This window comes from Mesocricetus auratus, unplaced genomic scaffold (genome assembly GCF_017639785.1).
Source record: "Mesocricetus auratus isolate SY011 unplaced genomic scaffold, BCM_Maur_2.0 Super-Scaffold_100707, whole genome shotgun sequence".
Taxonomy (NCBI): domain Eukaryota; kingdom Metazoa; phylum Chordata; class Mammalia; order Rodentia; family Cricetidae; genus Mesocricetus; species Mesocricetus auratus.
In genome coordinates, this window is record NW_024429269.1 from 15262104 (window position 1) to 15275933 (window position 13830).

The 13830-nt window shown below is 41.2% G+C and overlaps 1 pseudogene; it reads right to left on the reverse strand.

The window, feature by feature from the left end:
• Positions 1-291: 291 nt before the first annotated feature.
• LOC121137798 lies at positions 292-2813 on the reverse strand (annotated as a pseudogene).
• Positions 2814-13830: the final 11017 nt, after the last annotated feature.

Below are 13830 nucleotides of genomic sequence, written 5' to 3' on the forward strand. Positions count from 1 at the left end.
TGAAATAAACTTGACTAGCTTAGAACTTAATCAATAAGCAATGAATCAAAGCTTTTGGGTGAAGATATTATATGGGTAATTACTAGTGGGATTCTAATAAAGCATGAAACTTGTGATCATAATGTGATTTCTTCGTGTGTTAGGTTTTAATTTGTTTTTGAAAAATATATAACTTGCAGTTGGGAGGTGGTTTCCTTCTTGCTTATAGACTTTTATATTAAGTGGTATAAAATGGTTAAGAGGAAAATAAAGATGGGGATATTAAGACTCAGCTAAATCTTCTATGTGTATTTAGCCCCCGACTCCACACCTCCTGTCCAGTTTCTCTGACATGTTGGAGCTGGACTCCAGCAGTGCATAACTGTGTTTAGAATAAGTTGGAAGCTACATTGATTTAGGAAAGTGGATGTGGTAGGTTCTTCTCTAGGGTCTGTAACATCTCTAGTCATGGGTATAGTTAACTAGATTTACAGTATTGGGCTGGAATACATTACTATTGAGAAATCTTGAATTCAAGAAGGCACATGTTAGTTTCCCCAAAGATAAAAAGTGCTGCTATTATGCCTTTGTGGATATCTTGCCATGGTGATCTTTTTTTTTGGTTCATAAGATTATTTATTCGTTTTCTCCCTTAGAGTCTTGTATGGTACCTTCCTGAACTATGAGAACTCATCCTTAAGGAGTATTCAGGTCAGTTCTAGCTAAACTTCCCCAATTACTCTGCCTGAAGTATCCCTAGAAACAGAGTGTTATCATAAATGTCTATGAGGAAAATCAATGACAATGGAAAATTGCCTGTTTTATTAGGAGGAGACTCTGGAAGACCCGAACTAACAACTTGAAGGGAGAGTCCACATGCCTGGCACTGGGGTTTTTATTAGATCTGCCATTCATTCTAGGTTTGACAAGAACTCTTCGGAGAGATTCTATGCTATGCTGTACTTTTAAATTAGATTTTGAAGTCTAAAAATGCTGTTTGGCATTCTATTTTTCTCACTAACCAGAAGGATAACATCTATTACTTTGTTTTCCTTTGTGAACACAAACAGGAATCTTTCTTGAGAGAAACAATTGTCCTTGATTTCAGATATTTCCTCCTTTACAGAGAGATAAATGTGAGTAGTAGAGGATTTTACTTTAAACCAGTATTTTGTTTCTAGGATTGAGATGAACCAAAACTTTTCCTTCCTTTCCAACATTACAGAAGAATTATCAGAAAATCTAACTCTAATCCCAGGTGAGTGATTATAGCATGTCCTCAGAATTTAAGCAGAGTGCAATGGCCTATGAGAGCAGACATTAAGGGGGAGTCCTTTCTGCACAGAGTCTTTGTTGAACAGGCTGCCTCCTATATGGTGAGTAGGAAAGGGGAGGAGCTGTCTCTCGGGAATAATCTTGAGAGTTCCAACAGCTGTGTTTCCTGAGCAGCTTCGCTAAGTGAATGCTGTTGGGGAATGTGAAGGTTTCAGAGAGTATGGACCAATAGGCTCATATATCTGAATATTTGCTTCTGAGCTTGTGGTCTGTTTAGGAAGGATCAGGATGTGTGGCCTTGTCAGAAGAGGTTTTCCACTGGTGGTGTGTACTTTGGAATTTCAAAGTCCATGACAGGCCCAGTCTCTCCCTCTTTCAGCCTCTTGTTGATCAGATGTAAGCTCCCACCTACTGCTCCGGGGACATGCCTGACTGTCTGCTACTATGTTTTCCACCATGGTCATCAGGACTCACCCTCTCAAACTGTAAACAAGCCCCCAATTACATTCTCTTTTCTATGAGTTGTATTGATCATGGTGTCTCTTATAGCAACAGAACAATAACTGAGACCAGAAGTTAACCTGAACTCTCTGTAACATGGACCAAGGAGAGGAGGAATCTAAATACATTGTGGAGTGTGACTGAAGCAGGTTTTTTAAATACTAGAGTCCATGTTCCTCATGTAGTCATAAAAATGTGGGGTAATTGTAGAAGGTTGTTGGAGAATTTAAATTACTAAGTATTGTGAGACATCTTGGTGGTGTTAAAGCCCATGTGTGGGTTTTCCTGGAGATGTTATCTGTGAGAGAGAAAGAACAGTATTTCTGGGGATCAAATCCTGTGTTGTCTCTAGCAATGACTTCCATCCTATCCTGTTAGAAAATCAACAGATTCCTAGGTTTCTAAGAATTAGACCTGAGTTTTGTTGATATTTTGCACAATGACACATAAACCCCACTGAGAGAGTCACACAGCCCTCCCTCACAGGGCCACGCCTTTCAGCCATCCTGCACCTTGGATTGTGTGCAGCTTCCCCTGCATCTGCCTCACTGTGTCATTCAGAGCACAGTAATACAGGGCAGAGTCTGACAGCTGCACTGAGGACTTCTGCAGGTGGAAGGAGCTGCTGCTCTTATGGAGAGTGGCATGGAACCCTTGCTGCTCTGTCCTCTTGTTGTCTGTGGAGCTTCTCAGGAACAGCTGAGGGGCTTTGCTGATATATTGCACATACCAGAAAGCTATAGGAGCTGTAGAAATAGTCTGATAGGTGCAGTTCAGCGTCAAAGGTGACCCCTCTGTGACAGTAACCAGGCCTTCTGTCTGGGTCACTGAGTCCCCATTGCTCCTCCCTGAAAATAAATGAATAAGGAAGAATCACAATGCTGCATGATGATGAAGATAAGGACTCCCACAACTGTGAGAAGATGACGTCATCAACACTCAGGTAAATGTAACTCACCGAGCATCAAGAGGAGCAGCAGAACTGGGCAGGTGACAGGCAGCATGTTCACAGAAGACAATGACACTTGGTTTTTGAGTTCACCAAACTCACAGGACAAGTCTCCTCAGGACCTGACTGAAACTCCTCACTCATAAACTAGGACCTCCTTCTGCACAGTGACAGTCTGTCATGTGAAGCCACCACCTGATGAGACATTAATCACATCTGAAGAGTCAGCACCCTCTGCTGGTTTCCCTTCAAACAGCACCACAGAAGTCTGTACAACACATTGTGGATAAACTTGAAACCTCACCCAAAGGAGGCAGGTCTCATGGCCCCGGTGGATGCCCCAAATCACCAGGTTGACTGAACTATGTGTATCCTGTGATATTTAGGATGATGAGTGTACATAAAAGAATACACACACCTCTGATATAATGTATCCACTTGTTCTCAGTTTATTGTTTTATGAGAATGCTATGTGATATATTTTGATTATATCAGCTGATCCCTCCACTTCTGACAGATGAATCCACTCTTCACTACCAACAGAATTTTGTGCCACTCCCATTTAAAACAAATCACCTCATGGTTTGCATTGCAGGTTGTTGCGCCCATATACTCTTGGATGTGATGCCTTCAGTGAAGGTTGATATATGTACCCAGGGTTGCACCACTAAAGAAACCTGAATCTCCTTCCCAAAAGCTACCAACTGTCAGTCGCTCCTTAGCTAATGGTGGGAATGACCACCTTCCTCTGCTTGCTGGAACTGTGTCTGGCCTGATCCTTTGCAAGTCTTTTTTTTGTGCTGTCAAACTGTGAGTTCATGTGTGCATCTGCCCTGCTGTGTCCAGAAATCACTGTCTCCTTGTGGTCACACCACACTTATCGTTCTCACAGTCTTTCAACACCCTCTTCCTCAGTGACCTCTGATTTGGGGAGCAGGATGTGTGATGTATGTCGCATCTGGGACTGACTGGGCTACAGCCTCTTCTTCTCTGCAGCACAGTGAGTTCTGGTTCTCTGTGTCAATCACCATGTGCTTCATCAAGATGCTTCTCTGAAGAAGACTGACTGTTGCACCAACGTGTGTTCTTCACAAAATTCATTAGGAGTTTGTCTAATAGTATGTCTATTTAGCACAGTAATAGTCACAGGTTCTCCCCTAGGGTCTAAGTCTTGTCTAGTCACAAGTCTTTAGTCTCCAAGTCTTCACAAATTTCAGCTTGTGAAGCAGACCTTGAATTGAAGCTGAAGTTACCTGGTTACTCCCATTGCATCTGTGCCACTATTGAAATAACGGGCATGTCAGCAAGGCTGTGGTTGTAGCTCACTGGGTTCAGAGACCAGAAATTCTGACAATTCATTTTATCCTCCAGCAGGATGCATAGCACATTCTAGCACCCTGAAGCTATCCTATAGGATGAGGAGTCAAGGTAAGTATCAGTTTCCTTTCTTTATGTTCTTTGACTTATTCAAAAGGTTCTAACTATCAAGTTTCAAAGGGTAATAAACAGTATTGACAATATCTCAATATCTCATAAAATAGAGAGGTTTGTGAACCAAACTAGTCAACAGGAAGTAATCTACTTATGACACTTAGCTTTATAATTGCTATCCTGTGCTGTCTAATGGGGGCATTGCATAGTAAGATCTTCTTGATGTTATGCTTCATATGATGGTACATTATTCTCCAGGGTGTGTCACAGATTTTGTGAAGAATCCCTAGAAGCAAGAATGCCACTAAGACACTGAAGCTGAAAATCAGGTGTGCCACTGAAAGTCTCAATCGTAGGTGATACTCAGGATATGGCATTAATGTAAAAACCTATAAAAATAACTGCTCCTTAGGTAGTGAACTTTGCTAACTGTCTTAATAAGAGCACACCAATGAAGATCACACTGTTGAAAATAGACTGACTATTATGTATGTTCTAAGCATAGACTTGATGGGGCAGGTAAGTTATACTTTTTCCCCCCCTTTTTAAAATATAAAACAAGCATGTTTTACATGTCAATCTCGATTTCCTTTCGATCCCCTCCCCCCTCTGCCCCCAACCGAACCCCTATCACATCCCCTTTCTTCTCTCCAGGGAGGGAGAGGCCTTCCATGGGGGGAATCTTCAAAGTCTGTCATATCATTTGGAAGAGGACCTAGACCCTGCACTGTGTATCTAGGCTAAGACAGTATCTCTTTAATGGAGTGGTCTCCCAAAGTCCATTTGTGTAGTAGGAATAAATACTGATTCACTCAGGTAAGTTATTCTTAAATTTGTTTTTTTCTTGTGAAATAGGATATATTATATAAGCACATTATCTTGTTACTATCAATGACATCCCATCGAACAGTGTTGCTGGAGTCGCGAATGGCCTTGTAAGGGCAGCTGGGCCCAGGGATGTGCCTGGCTGTTACTGATCTCAGCCTGTGTGTCAAACTGGACCCAAACTGGACCCAGAGAGTAAGGACCACAGCCATATCTCACCCCTACCCATGTCATCTGCCTTTGCTGTTTCCCACGCAGTCCTGCAACTTAAAGGAGTTTTGGGAGGGACTGGAGATGCACTGGGTGTGACCCGGAGTCTCAGGGGTTTCAGGCTCTTCCAGGGCAAATGGGTATGGGTGGCCCGGAGAATTATCAAACACATCCCAGCCGCATTTGGCTAAAGTACAGGTCCTAGATCCACACTGCGACCCAGCTCTGGGCAGCTGGGAGAGCCACTCCTGACTGACTGGTGTTTGTGTCTGCTACTTTGCCTTTTAATCTAGGCTGTGACCTCCTGGAAGTGGGAGAGCTGAGAATTCAGGCCAGGAACACTTTCTTTTCCTTCTGCCCTCATACCTGTCTAACTGAATTAGAAGTCTAGCTGTGAAATTAGATCCCCTGTGCTTGAACAGTCTTAGACTTTGCACTTACGGTCTCTTAGCCGTGTTTACCCATTCTCCATTATCAGACTGTTGTCTCCATAGTGTTGAAAGACCCTTCAGTCTTTCTCTCAGTACCCTCACCCCAAAGACCACCAGGGAGCCGAAGTTCGTTGCAAAACTCACGAGGATTTTTATTAAGCCAGGATGTCGGGGTTCAGCAGCCTTGGGAAGAAGTGAACCCAGAGCAGAAATTACAGCAAGTTTTTAAAGCCTAAAACCGCAAACAGGATGGTGGTGGTAAAAGGGGAGTTTGGAAGTTGGTGCCAGATCTTCATGAATCACGTATGCTTGTGGCTGTCTGACTGACTGGCTCGTTATCTGTCTTAGGCAACGTCTGTGCCCTGACTGAACTTTGTGACCCACCTGGAACCTTGAGGTCTGGGGAATATTCCCAAGTCCTTGAGGACTGAGTTCTGGGAAATATTTTCAAGCCCTTGAGGACCACCAGGGAAAGATGTTTAAGTGTAGCTGCTCACGTCCACTTGGACGGGACAGCTTAGTAATATTCCAACTATTGGGGGGCTAACTGTTGGGGCTCTTCAGTGTACGAGCATGAGAAGGGCTTTCATGTGTCCAGGTGAAAGGTGACGTTCACTGTCAAGTACCAGATTTGCATACTCATACTCACTCTAATCTGTAACTGGGTTGTTACATTAGAATGGTATCTTGGTACCCTAAACTTATGCTTTTCACTGCCTTCCTGTTCTAACTTTATCTGATCAAATTCTACCATCCTATACTTCAAGGCCTACATAAAAATGAAAACTCTTTAAGTCCCTTTATAATCTCAGTACCATAACTTTAACATCATTTCCTCCCTGTCTAGCCTTTCGAATCTTTGTTAGGATACTTGTGTTATTATTTTTCATGTATACATAATTTGTCTAGTCCTCAATCATATATTGTAAATTCCTTGAATGGGCTCTCTGTTATTTTTGGTACCCGGCATTTAATATCTTATTAGATACATTTAAGATGCAAAAAGAAACAAATTTTGTTAACAACTAGCTCTGTTTTATACAAGTAGATATATTTACCATCTGGAGCAGAAGTCAGAAGCTCTGTTTGAACATGAACTGGCTTTGATATATATTTTGTTTCTCACATTTACCATTTACTTGGAAATATGAAGTATTGCATAGTAATTTTCTAAATGTTTTGTATTGAATCTGTACAATTCTACAAGCCCAATCTGAATTAGCATCACATGAATCTGTTTATTCCCCTCACCTGATTTCATCTATCAGAGTGTAAAGGCAGAGTGAAATGTGTGCAGTTTTGGAACTTAATTCAAAAGACATTTGCTTGTCTGTTAAACAATGAGAAACCTAAGATTTGGTTGTTCTTTTGTGGATCTTGTCTAATGGCCTGTGATGCTATCCAACACAATGCAGCAAGCAGAGCTACATCAAGCACTGTGCTGTGTTGATGTGATAGCTCACTAATAGACAAATAAATTTGTTAATTAATTAATTAGTTTGTTTGCTTTCTTATTTGAGGGACCACAACATCCAGGCCATAACAAGATGATTTCTTGCTGTTTGTAGCTAGAATGAACAGAAGGAACAATTAAAAATGCAAATCTTTTAAAGCTGCAGATACTATAGGTCTAGGCAAAATGAACTTTAATTATTAAAGAGATTAGTGCTATTATGGAGAAACATTGCTTTTCACTGGAATGATAGAAATAGTGCCTAGAAGTTAAAGTACCCCAGGGTATGAACATCAAAGTCTGACTTAGAGAAAAGTTTCTTGGGAAAATAGTCTCTTTTGACACTTCCCAGAAAAAGGACATGCTGAGAAGTGTTATCCTCAGTTTAGCCACTTAGACATGCAGAGGCAACTCACTGCAACAGAAATAAAAGGGGTCAGACTACATGGAAAGCTGGCAGCAGAACTCAGTGTCATCTGCATAGTGCTCATTGTGAAGACATGAAGAACACAACACCCATGACCACCGAGGCTTGCAGTGAGGCTCAGAGAAAAGCTAGGGTTGCCAGGCACTATACAGCTGAGGTAGATTCCCTGAGAGCCTTGAGAGGCCTGTGAGTTAAGAGGTAAGGCCAAAGTCTAAGTTAAAATGACAGCCACTGGATGTTTGGGATTCCAGGAAGACTAAATATCTACCAAGGAAAACTGCAAGGTTTGAAAACTATATATAGTGCAGGCATGTAATAAAAGCAAGAAGAGATAATCAATTGTATTTAAAACATAGAAATACCTACTTTAAAATCATATCATTTCAGGATTCTATTCATTGTAAAAAAAACTTCCTGAAATTAGACGAACACAAGACACATCTCAGGATTCCAAAGACCCATCTAAGCCATGAAGTTGCACACAGACCTTTTGGGGCCTGTCATCACTGAGCACTCCTTCCTCATGCTCCACAAGGATCCTCTACTCTCTGTTCTGATATTAGAGCATGAGGAATCTTTTTTATTTGCTACTCTTAATCCTTCACTTCAAGTGAAGAAATACAAGGACCCTACACTTGAAGACATGTGTGTATGGATGGCCAGAACTGCGCATGGCATTTCAGATTTTTATCTGAGCTCATGGTATTTTTCTTCAACCAAAGGTGCTTCTAAATGTCACAAGTTTGAAAGGGTTCATCTGTCCTATTGATAACAGAATTTTCTTCATTAGGAGACATAAGTACCAACTCTGTCCATAGTTAGGGTTTGTAGGATGCAGCTCAGAGGGTTTGCATCATAGCAGCTGGTGCATGATAAACACTCCGTCTGCAGTACAGAAGTAAGCAGCAAAGGGTACAGCCAGCAACGGGACAGGAGGCTACTCTGAATAGAGATTCTCTTACTGCAGCAAGAGTTTAATATCCAGAGAGGATGGAGGACACCCATAAAACAAGGCCCTTTATATAAACATGATCAAAGCACATATGAATTCAGAGAGCCTGTGGCAGTATGTACAGGGCTCTCATAGGTCTTCACCAGGTCCTTTGGGCATATATTATGGTTTCCAATTTGACTTTTTATGGAATTCCTGAGTGTACAAACAATTGGGTCTCTGTTTCTTGTGCCGTCTTTTTGGGTTCTTTCCTTTGGTTGGTTCGTCTTGTCCACGTCTAACATATTAACGTACTTGGATGTTTTTCTCTGCCTTGCCTATTCCCACTGGACCAGTTTCTCTGGAACAGACTGAAAGCTTACATTTTGATAAACATGGATGAAGCATAAAGATAAAGCTAACTGGGAATGGCATGAGTCTTTTAGAACTGCAAAAACTACTGCCAGTGAATTCCTTCAATAAACACTCACCTCATAAATCTACCCAAACAATTCTACCAACTGGTAACCAAGCATTCAAATATATGAGCCTATGGGAGCCACTCTTATTCAGACCACCACACCTGTAGAACAAAGTTCAAGTGTGAATAAGAAATTACCAGAAAAGAAGGAAAAAAAGAAAGAGAGAATTATATGGATTTATGCTGGTAGAGAAAGAGAAACAACCTTGTCAATTGGCAATGGATGTTCTTTGTCCCTTCGTGCTGTGGAAGGGTATGCAACAATAATCTTTCGTGGTTGATAAATTATTAAGGCCCAGAAAAATAAAAATAGTCAGCACTTTGTGAATCTCTTGTGCACTACACATATCATTGGGTTTGCCAATAACATGACTATTCTAACATTTCTCCAAGTTATGCTTTCAGGATGCAACCTAGAAGGATAAGGTAGTATGTTACAGAGGGTTACTATTGCTGTGATGAAACACCATGACCAAAACAACTTGGAAAGGAAAGGGTTTATTTGGTTTACACTTCAACACTGTAGTCTGTAGTGATCTGTTTGGTTACAGTGTGGGGCTACACTACTTCTCAAGGATTTGGGTGAAGAGCTAAGGATTTAAATGAAGACAAAGACCACTATGGCTTATTCTTACAAGGAAAATGGCATTTATTGTAACAAGAAGTGAATCATTAAATACCAGTAGCAGTCATGGTGGAAAACTACCAAGGTTAGGAGCTCACAGTCTCAGAACTCTCCAGCAAAGATGGGCAGACAACAGGAACTTGCATTCAGGCTATACTGGGAGGAGGGGACAAGAGTCACAAGCTCCTAGTCACAAGCTGGTCACTAGACCCCCATGGGAAAAGGGTACAACCATAGTCCATCACTGAAGGAAGTCAGGACAGGAACTTACACAGAGCAGCTACCTGGAGGCAGGACCTGATGAGAGGCCATGGAGAGATGATGCTTTCTGGCTTGCTCATCATGACTTGCTCAACATGTTTTCTTTATTTTTAATTTAGAAACAATCTTATTTTACATATCAACCCCTCTTCCCTCTCCCTTCCATGCCCCAAGACCCTCAACTCACCTCCTCCCTATTCACGACCATGGACAATCTATCATCTCCATAGTATAATCAACAAGATGGGAGAACTTGCCAAGAACACTGTCAGTAAACACTGCTGACAACGTCCCACAAGTGGTTCTGCCAGTGTAAACCAAATTTTGGGCATGGGTAAGAGACTACCTTTGATTGTAGAAAATACAAGAAAGAAAGGCCACATCCCATCCAATGAGGTGGCAAAGAGAATCACTAGGCTGACATTTGTAGTTGGCTCCTTTCCTGGCAAGCTGCCTCCCATGCCAACACTGGGATCTCCTAGAATCTTGCAAATCAAATGAGCCAGAAGAATTTGAGATAACTCCCTCAAGTCTGTGTATAGCACCACTCCCATCACAATGAGATGTAGGACTGGGAATTTTCATTGACCTATCACCCTGCCTAAACTGAAGATTCCAGTAGATCCGTGGGATTTATTAAGCAATTTTTACTCACAACATAGTGACTTCCCAGAATTAATGATGCATGGACGCAGAAATGAGCAGTTGGATGTCATGAAAGCAGAGGATGATAAAAGAGAGAGACAGAGACAGAGACAGACAGAGAGAGAGAGAGTGTAAAGTTCTAATTAGAACCACAATTGTGTTGATGGACAGACAGCCTTATGCTGCATGAATAAATAATGATGGACCTAACCCTGACTCAGCTGCTTTTCTCTACCTGATACTCCAGGGTCTGGAGGTGTCTGATGACTCGTTCTTCATTTTCACAGATGACTTTCAGTTCTCCCAAGTAGTGCTGCAGCAGGATCCATTCCCATAGCATCTTCTTGGTCTCTTGCCTCAGCTTCTCCACTACATACTGCACCTGAGACTTCTCCATCTGGAGTCGTTGCTGCAGATTGATAGACACACTCTTTGGATAGTAAGACCTTGAACCTCTTCCTACCACCCCTGCATCCATAACCCTTCAATCCAACTCTTCCTCAGGTTCCCAAAGAAGACAGAGACAAAAAGGCAATGCAGCCGTGAGAGCTGCTCTCAGAAGGCCAAAAGTAGAGAACAAGAAATTCCAGTAGGAATCAAACTATTTTTAATATCCCAATAAGAAAAGAAATCCAAGTATATTTACTAATGTGAGTAGATCCTTCAATGCCCTTAACTGACTATGGTAATGGAGCCACATCAGGAGGTAGGTGACAAAGCCACTCAGAGGGATGACAGGAGACACAAGGGGTTTAGAGATCAAATGGAGGCAATAGGCCCATGCCTGAGAACTTTCCTGACACCAGTCTCATGATACAAAATGTTCTTCTACTTAGAGAAGTGGTCCTCAAACTATGGGTCATGACTCCTTGGGTGATGATGTGTTTTTTTTTGAATTTTCGAGACAAGTTTTCTTTGCATTGTTTTGGAGGCTGTCCTGGAACTTCCTCTGTAGACCAGGCTGGCCTGGAACTCACAGAGATTCGCCTGACTCTGCCTTCCAAGTGGGGATTAAAGGCGTGCACCATCAATGCACCGCTTAGTGTTATTCTTTCAATGGGTGTCATCTCAGATTTCCTTCATAATAGATTCTTACATTGTGATTCATAACAGTAGCAAAATTATAGTTATGAAGTAGCAGGAAAAGCAAGTTCATGGATGAACAACACCAAAACATTGCAAATTCTATTCATGTGGCCAAAATATTAGGAAGGATGAAACTACTGAACTAGATTCTATTTAAGGTTGACAGTCTGGGGCTGGGAGGACCCTGAAGCACCTCCTTCTTCCAAAACCATAGATTCTGTTTTTGACTTGAATACATTTAGTACTTTCCAGATGAGGAACTAACTGATATCTGCTGCTGAAATTATATGTTCATAAGGTAATTATATTCAATAAATTTATTCATGGTAAAATTATCATTCTTATTGGAAATTATAGATTTGATGGTGAGAAGGAATCTTCTTAAACAACTTCTTAGTAAAGAGTTTATAGAAATTATTTTCCAGTAGGCAAGTTGTAGCTCATTTGCTCTAGATGGTTGATCACTGGCATTATTGATTACTTGGGACCTAGAGGAGATCACTATTCTAAGGATGCAATTTGAAGAATCTTTAATTATACACCCTGAGTCATGCATAAAATGACATCTAAAATTCCAGCAGCAGACATTGGTATTTATGCTTTCACAGATGCTTGTGCAAAGGATAACATACATATATTTTATATCCTAATTACTCATACTCCACAAAAGATTGTACCATTATTATATGAAGATTACCATTCATGGCATAAGGATATCATAGGCTATTTTTATTGGGGAGAAATCACTTACATGAAAAACTGATTATCCAGGGTCAGCGCTCCGAACATCCAATGTCAGCTGCTTGCCAAGACCCAACCGGAATCCACAGATCTTGCCTCTCTCTCCTCATGCCTATATCCCACACATCCCTATGTACCTGTGGCCATGCCCAAATGGGTTTGATCAGCACCACATGTACCTAGACTTTATTCCTCCATTCAATTCTCCTTTTAGTCTAAGGAAAAGATTTACATTTGAATCAAAAGTATATACAAAGATGGCATAATTCAAGTGTGTGCTAGGAGAAGGAAAATTATGAACATTTAACCCTAGAGATCTACAACAAGTAAAACAACAAGAATAAATTGCAAGAACTACATGTCCATTCCTAGGGGAAAGGCATAACACATATTACTATAGAGCAGTTCTAAGCTGGAAAGTTCAAGTCTTGTACCTAATATTTCTATCTCGGTAGACAGAACAGTAATTGGGACAGGCTAATCTTCAAACTCATCAAAGACCTAAGAAGGAAGACAATACTCTGAGTAGACAGCAAGCCCAGGTGAGCAGCCTCCAAACCTCCAGCAAAGACAGAACCAGCAGGCTAACCTGGACAGTCATCCAAATTCGCACAGCAGCATAAGGGCAACCAGGTTTGGACAAGGGCTAGGGTATCAGACTGACCAACACAGTAGCCAGGGAGGTAGAAAGACTGTCTTACCCTGACTTGGCAGGCTTCAGCACACTTCTTATTTATCTCCTGACAGTCATACTAGAGACGGCATGTCTAAAGTCAGCTGGTGAAATGGGGGCAGTTCTTTGCCCATGAGGGCATTACCTGAGGACATATCAGACTCCAGACAGAGTGACATCTGAATAGCTTGGTGCTGTCAGGATCAATAGTGTCTCATGTCAACAGAGTACTAGTATTAAACTTTTAAATATCATATTCTGCAAGTCTGTGACTGAGTTTGAAGAGACAAATCTTAGAAGGAAAGTGGGAGGTGTGCTCGCAACGAATTGCTACAGTTGAACAATTTATCAATGCATAACATCAGTAGCATAGTCATTGAGATCAACAATCAATAAATGGGACCTCCGGAAACAGAGACAGTTCTGTAATCTAAAGGACACAGTCAGCAAAACAAAATGGCAGCCCACAGAATGGGAAAATATATTAACCAACCCCACATCTGACAGAGGGCTGATATCCAAAATATAAAAAGAAGTCAAGAAGCTAGCCAACAAAACACCAAAAATCCAATTAAAAACTAAATAGAGAATTCTCGACAGAGGAATCAAACATGACTGAAAGACACTTTAAGTGCTCAACATCTTTACCCACCATGGAAATGCAACTCAAAACAACTCTTAACACCATCTTACACAGGCCAGAATGTCTAAAGTAAAACCACCAACAACAATTTATGATGCAGAACCTGGAAACAACATAGATGCCCCTCAACTTAAATAGAGTACCACTCAGTGAAAAAAAATGGAATCATGAAATTTGCAGGAAAATGAATGACACTAGAAGGAACCATTCTGGGTGAGATAACCCAGTCACAAAAAGACAAATATGGAATGTAGTCACTCATA